We start from the raw sequence: 7,094 nt of genomic DNA on the forward strand, positions 1-7,094 counted from the left end.
TAGATAGATGAATAGATAGATAGATAGAGGGATAGATAGATAGATAGATGAATAGATAGATAGATAGAGGGATAGATAGAGGGATAGATAGATAGATAGAGGGATAGATAGATAGATAGAGGGATAGATAGATAGATAGATAGAGGGATAGATAGATAGATAGAGGGATAGATAGATAGATAGATAGATAGATGAGAAAAACCTATATAATGTTCCACCTCCCTGCATTTTCTAAGCTGGCACCCTTTAGTGACTTTCATGTGGCACTTAGGCTACTTTCACACCTCCGGTTTTTGCTATGCGGCACAATCCGGCACTTTGCATGAAAATCGCAACCGGTTTTTTTTGCTGCCGGTTGCGATTTTCCTGCATAGACTTTAATTAGTGCCGCATTGTGCCGCATGGCCTTGCGTTCCGTCCGTTTTTTGCCGCATGCGGAAGATGTAGCCGATGCGGCGGCCGGATGGAACGTTGCCTGGCACGTTTTTTCGTGCGGCAAAAAAAACCGCATCGCGCCGCATTCGGCCGATGCGGCACATTTTTCAATACATGCCTATGGCGGCCGGATGCGGCGCGATGCGGCAATAACCGCATCCGGCCGCCGCATGCGGTTTTTGCCACTGCGCATGCTCAGTAGCATGCCGCAAGCGGCAAAAACCGGACTGGCCGCAAAGGAAAAACCTATGCAAAGGATGCGGTGTTTTCACCGCATCCGTTGCATAGCTTGCACAGCCGGATTGAGCCGCAGAGCTCAAGCCGGATGTGTGAAAGTAGCCTAAAGGGTGCTTAGCCTTGTATTTAGCCATAAAATAAATAAATAATTAAAAAAAAATGACGTGAGGTCCCCCTATTTTTTGTAGCCAGCTAGGGTAAAGCAGACGGCTGCAGCCTGCAGACCACCGCTGGCAGCTTCACCTTGGCTGATAATCCAAAACAGTGGGCACCCCACGCTGTTATTTTAAATTATATAAATAATTTAAAACAAAAAACGTGGGGTCCCCCCCATATTGGATCACCAGCCAAGGTAAAGCGGACAGCTGGGGTCTGATATTCTCAGACTAGGGAGGTCCACTGTTATTGGACACTCCCCAGCCTAAAAATAGCAGGCCGCAGCCGCCCCAGAAGTGGCGCATCCATTAGACGTGCCAATCCTGGCGCTTTGCCCCAGCTCATCCCGCGCCCTGGTGCGTTGGCAAACGGGGTAATATATGGGGTTGATGCCAGATGTGTAATGTCACCTGGCATCAAGCCCTGGGGTTGGTGAGGTCAGGCGTCTATCAGATACCCGACATCACCAACCCAGTCAGTAATAATTAAAAAATAGACAACAAAAAAAGTTTTATTTGAAAAAACACTCCCCAAAACATTCCCTCTTTAACCAATTTATTGAAAAGAGCACAATCAATTCCACGTCCGGCGTAATCCAATAAGGGGGGGGGGGGGGGGGCACGGCGATCCATACCATAGTCGCTGTCCCAGTCAATGAAAAACAGAATGTTCCCCATTGGCTGGGAGAGCAATGCAGTGACCTGAGCTAACATCAATAGGTCAGCTCAGGTCACTGCAGGGGATGACGAGCGCTGCCATCAGGAGCATAGATGAGATCATTACCTTCTGTGATCATCTCCTGTACTGCTGACGTCAGCGCTGTCACTGACTTATCGCGAGAGCCCGTGACGTCACCGCTAGTGACAGTCTCGGGCCGCTCGCGAGTCGGCCCTACACAGCAGTGACAGCGCTGACGTCAGGAGGCAGGAGATCGTCACAGCAGGTAATGATCTCACCTCCTGACAGCAGCGATCGTCATCCCCGCGGCTCCCAGCACTGCAGGATGTCCGTGTCTGCCTGCGCTGCAGCGTGACAGGCTGCTGACACTGCGGGCAGACACTGACACCCTGCAGTGCTGGCAGCCGCGAGGCCGGAGCAGGACACACACTGCACAGACACCTGGAGGTCGCACGGAAGTGCTTCTGTGCGGCGTCCAGGGAGTGTGACGTGTGTTTACTCTGCTCCTCTTCCTCTTCCTGGCATAATGACATCGCTTCCTGCAAAACCGCAGGCAGCGATGGGCATTACCGCAGGTAAATCGCGGCTATTCCGGTGGTATACCGCACATCATTGCTACCTGCGGAATACCCCCGGAATACCGCAGGTACCTGCGGAAATTAATGGACATGCACATTTTCTCAAGAAAGTTTCTCGAGAAAATTTTCTCAAGAAATTTTCTTGAGAAAAATCCGCACAGTGCGCACAGCTATTTTTTTTTCTCATTGAATTTCATGGGAAATGTCTGCACAAAGATTGCAGACATTTCTCAAGAAATTTCCGGGGCAAATCCGCGGGAAAAACGGTCTAGTGCGCACATAGCCTTAGTGTTTAGTGGGGTTGATGAAGAGATCATCCCACCCTTTCCCTATTGAGGGCCCAGCAGTAGTTATAGCTAGGGTCAGGTATCCGGCTCGGGGCAGAGGTGCGGAACCTATCTATGGTGGTGAGGACCCAGGGACCAGCAGTAGTTATAGCTAGGGTCAGGTATCTGGTTCGGGGCAGAGGTGCGGAACCTATCTATGGTGGTGAGGACCCAGGGACCAGCAGTAGTTATATCTAGGGTCAGGTATCTGGCTCGGGGCAGAGGTGAGGAACCTATCTATGGTGGTGAGGGCCCATGGAGCAGCAGTAGTTATAGCTAGGGTCAGGTATCTGGCTCGGGGCAGAGGTGCGGAACCTATCTATGGTGGTGAGGGCCCAGGGACCAGCAGTAGTTATAGCTAGGGTCAGGTATCCGGCTCGGGGCAGAGGTGAGGAACCTATCTATGGTGGTGAGGGCCCAGGGACCAGCAGTAGTTATAGCTAGGGTCAGGTATCTGGCTCGGGGCAGAGGTGAGGAACCTATCTATGGTGGTGAGGGCCCAGGGACCAGCAGTAGTTATATCTAGGGTCAGGTATCCGGCTCGGGGCAGAGGTGCGGAACCTATCTATGGTGGTGAGGGCCCAGGGACCAGCAGTAGTTATAGCTAGGGTCAGGTATCCGGCTCGGCGCAGAGGTGAGGAACCTATCTATGGTGGTGAGGACCCAGGGACCAGCAGTAGTTATAGCTAGGGTCAGGTATCCGGCTCGGGCAGAGGTGAGGAACCTATCTATGGTGGTGAAGGCCCAGGGACCAGCAGTAGTTATAGCTAGGGTCAGGTATCCGGCTCGGCGCAGAGGTGAGGAACCTATCTATGGTGGTGAGGGCCCAGGGACCAGCAGTAGTTATAGGTAGGGTCAGGTATCCGGCTCGGGGCAGAGGTGCGGAACTTATCTATGGTGGTGAGGGCCCAGGGACCAGCGGTAGTTATAGCTAGGGTCAGGTATCCGGCTCGGGGCAGAGGTGAGGAACCTATCTATGGTGGTGAAGGCCCAGGACCAGCAGTAGTTATAGCTAGGGTCAGGTATCCGGCTCGGGGCAGAGGTGAGGAACCTATCTATGGTGGTGAGGGCCCAGGGACCAGCAGTAGATATAGCTAGGGTCAGGTATCCGGCTCGGGGCAGAGGTGCGGAACCTATCTATGGTGGTGAGGGCCCAGGGAGCAGCAGTAGTTATAGCTAGGGTCAGGTATCCGGCTCGGGGCAGAGTTGAGGAACCTATCTATGGTGGTGAGGGCCCAGGGACCAGCAGTAGTTATATCTAGGGTCAGGTATGCGGCTCGGGGCAGAGGTGCGGAACCTATCTATGGTGGTGAGGACTCAGGGACCAGCAGTAGTTATAGCTAGGGTCAGGTGTCCGGCTCGGGGCAGAGGTGAGGAACCTATCTATGGTGGTGAGGGCCCAGGGACCAGCAGTAGTTATAGCTAGGGTCAGGTATCCGGCTCGGGGCAGAGGTGAGGAACCTATCTATGGTGGTGAGGACCCAGGGACCAGCAGTAGTTATATCTAGGGTCAGGTATCCGGCTCGGGGCAGAGGTGAGGAACCTATCTATGGTGGTGAGGGCCCAGGGACCAGCAGTAGTTATAGCTAGGGTCAGGTATCCGGCTCGGGGCAGAGGTGCGGAACCTATCTATGGTGGTGAGGACCCAGGGACCAGCAGTAGTTATATCTAGGGTCAGGTATCCGGCTCGGGGCAGAGGTGAGGAACCTATCTATGGTGGTGAGGACCCAGGGCCCAGCAGTAGTTATAGCTAGGGTCAGGTATCCGGCTCGGGGCAGAGGTGAGGAACCTATCTATGGTGGTGAGGACCCAGGGACCAGCAGTAGTTATAGCTAGGGTCAGGTATCCGGCTCGGGGCAGAGGTGCGGAACCTATCTATGGTGGTGAGGGCCCAGGGCCCAGCAGTAGTTATAGCTAGGGTCAGGTGTCCGGCTCGGGGCAGAGGTGAGGAACCTATGTATGGTGGTGAGGGCCCAGGGACCAGCAGTAGTTATAGCTAGGGTCAGGTATCCGGCTCGGGGCAGAGGTGAGGAACCTATCTATGGTGGTGAGGGCCCAGGGACCAGCAGTAGTTATAGCTAGGGTCAGGTATCCGGCTCGGGGCAGAGGTGCGGAACCAATCTATGGTGGTGAGGACCCAGGGACCAGCAGTAGTTATATCTAGGGTCAGGTATCCGGCTCGGGGCAGAGGTGCGGAACCTATCTATGGTGGTGAGGGCCCAGGGACCAGCAGTAGTTATAGCTAGGGTCAGGTATCCGGCTCGGGGCAGAGGTGCGGAACCAATCTATGGTGGTGAGGACCCAGGGCCCCGCAGTAGTTATAGCTAGGGTCAGGTATCCGGCTCGGGGCAGAGGTGAGGAACCTATCTATGGTGGTGAGGGCCCAGGGACCAGCAGTAGTTATAGCTAGGGTCAGGTATCCGGCTCGGGGCAGAGGTGAGGAACCTATCTATGGTGGTGAGGGCCCAGGGACCAGCAGTAGTTATAGCTAGGGTCAGGTATCCGGCTCGGGGCAGAGGTGCGGAACCTATCTATGGTGGTGAGGGCCCAGGGCCCCGCAGTAGTTATAGCTAGGGTCAGGTATCCGGCTCGGCGCAGAGGTGCGGAACCTATCTATGGTGGTGAGGACCCAGGGACTAGCAGTAGTTATAGCTAGGGTCAGGTATCCGGCTCGGGGCAGAGGTGCGGAACCTATCTATGGTGGTGAGGGCCCAGGGACCAGCAGTAGTTATAGCTAGGGTCAGGTATCCGGCTCGGAGCAGAGGTGAGGAACCTATCTATGGTGGTGAGGGCCCAGGGACCAGCAGTAGTTATAGCTAGGGTCAGGTATCCGGCTCGGGGCAGAGGTGCGGAACCTATCTATGGTGGTGAGGGCCCAGGGACCAGCAGTAGTTATAGCTAGGGTCAGGTATCCGGCTCGGGGCAGAGGTGCGGAACCTATCTATGGTGGTGAGGGCCCAGGGACCAGCAGTAGTTATAGCTAGGGTCAGGTATCCGGCTCGGAGCAGAGGTGAGGAACCTATCTATGGTGGTGAGGGCCCAGGGACCAGCAGTAGTTATAGCTAGGGTCAGGTATCCGGCTCGGGGCAGAGGTGCGGAACCTATCTATGGTGGTGAGGGCCCAGGGACCAGCAGTAGTTATAGCTAGGGTCAGGTATCCGGCTCGGGGCAGAGGTGCGGAACCTATCTATGGTGGTGAGGACCCAGGGACCAGCAGTAGTTATAGCTAGGGTCAGGTATCCGGCTCGGGGCAGAGGTGAGGAACCTATCTATGGTGGTGAGGGCCCAGGACCAGCAGTAGTTATAGCTAGGGTCAGGTATCCGGCTCAGCGCAGAGGTGAGGAACCTATCTATGGTGGTGAGGGCCCAGGGACCAGCGGTAGTTATAGCTAGGGTCAGGTATCCGGCTCGGGGCAGAGGTGCGGAACCTATCTATGGTGGTGAGGGCCCAGGGACCAGCGGTAGGTTTAGTCTAGTTTAGTTTCCCTAGGCACAGGGTTTCCGTTACCTTCCTTTTTGCTGTTCGCTTGGTGCTTCCCAACCCCCGCATCTAGCGTAACAGCTGCACAGTACACATGTGGCTGCTCTGTGCTTCCAGGACCTGTGCTGATGTCACATGGAGGGGAGGAGTCAGGGTCACATGGTCAGCTCCTCAGTAGTGATGGGTAAAATGCGGTTTTTTGGTGAGCCGGGTCTTTTGGCTCTGAAAACGTCTCTTCATTTCCTATTACCTTTGGCTTTAAATTTGAAGGCAAATTCTGGTATGTTGTAACCCATGATTGTACCTTTTAGTAAAAATCTACACGTGCCAATTTATGACATAAAACAGAATAGTTTCCAGAATAACCGGATTTTATATTATTTGCTGTAAAAACTTTAACAAACACAAAATGAACATGCAAAATAGCAACAAGATCCTATTTCTCAGCGCCACATTGTAGAGCCCCATTCACACGTGGCGAGTTCGCTGTGGGCTGTGTCTGCTGCAAACAGTCTGCAGCAAATCTGCAGCGTCAGATGTGGCCTCTGCATCCAGGCGGATTTAGAGAAGGAATCTGCTGCGGAATTCCCCCGTCCATTGGCTGCAATGAATGTGGCATATCGGATACTCTGCACATAGTGACGCTGCTGAAGCCAGTTTCACACCTCGTGTCACATTCTGAAGTTTTCCATGAAGTGAGAATGTGTTTTGGATAAAGCCATTGCCGCTGTCGGCTTCTGTAAATGCCATGGAATTTCCACGCTGATGATCTGCTGGAAACTCCGCTGCAAATCCACAAAGTGTGAAGGCAGCCGAAAAGTGTCTTTAGGGCCCATTGGATAAACTAAGTGCCATAGCCTGGATGGACGGATTCAGTTTATTTCCTCTGTTATTAGCTGTTTTGGAAAAGACAGTTTTTTTGGTGTCCCATCAAGCACCAATGTCTTCTGCCATCACTAATATAATGGCAGTAAAGGGGTTGGGTCACATGGGCAAGTGCCATTAATTGAGGAGAACTTTTTATAATAGGTATATTCTCCATATACTTATTTTAAAAATTCTGCTTCAATCCTGCTGGTATTCCATAAAAACCTATGGAACTGTTTACATGAGTTTCCATGGAAGTTGTCCTGTGCCGGAGCCCTATTCAGCAAAAGACACACAGGATGCGACCATGTTGTCGGCCAGCGCTCGCTGACTGAC

The sequence above is a fragment of the Anomaloglossus baeobatrachus genome (assembly GCF_048569485.1).
Source record: "Anomaloglossus baeobatrachus isolate aAnoBae1 chromosome 5 unlocalized genomic scaffold, aAnoBae1.hap1 SUPER_5_unloc_3, whole genome shotgun sequence".
Lineage (NCBI taxonomy): Eukaryota > Metazoa > Chordata > Amphibia > Anura > Aromobatidae > Anomaloglossus > Anomaloglossus baeobatrachus.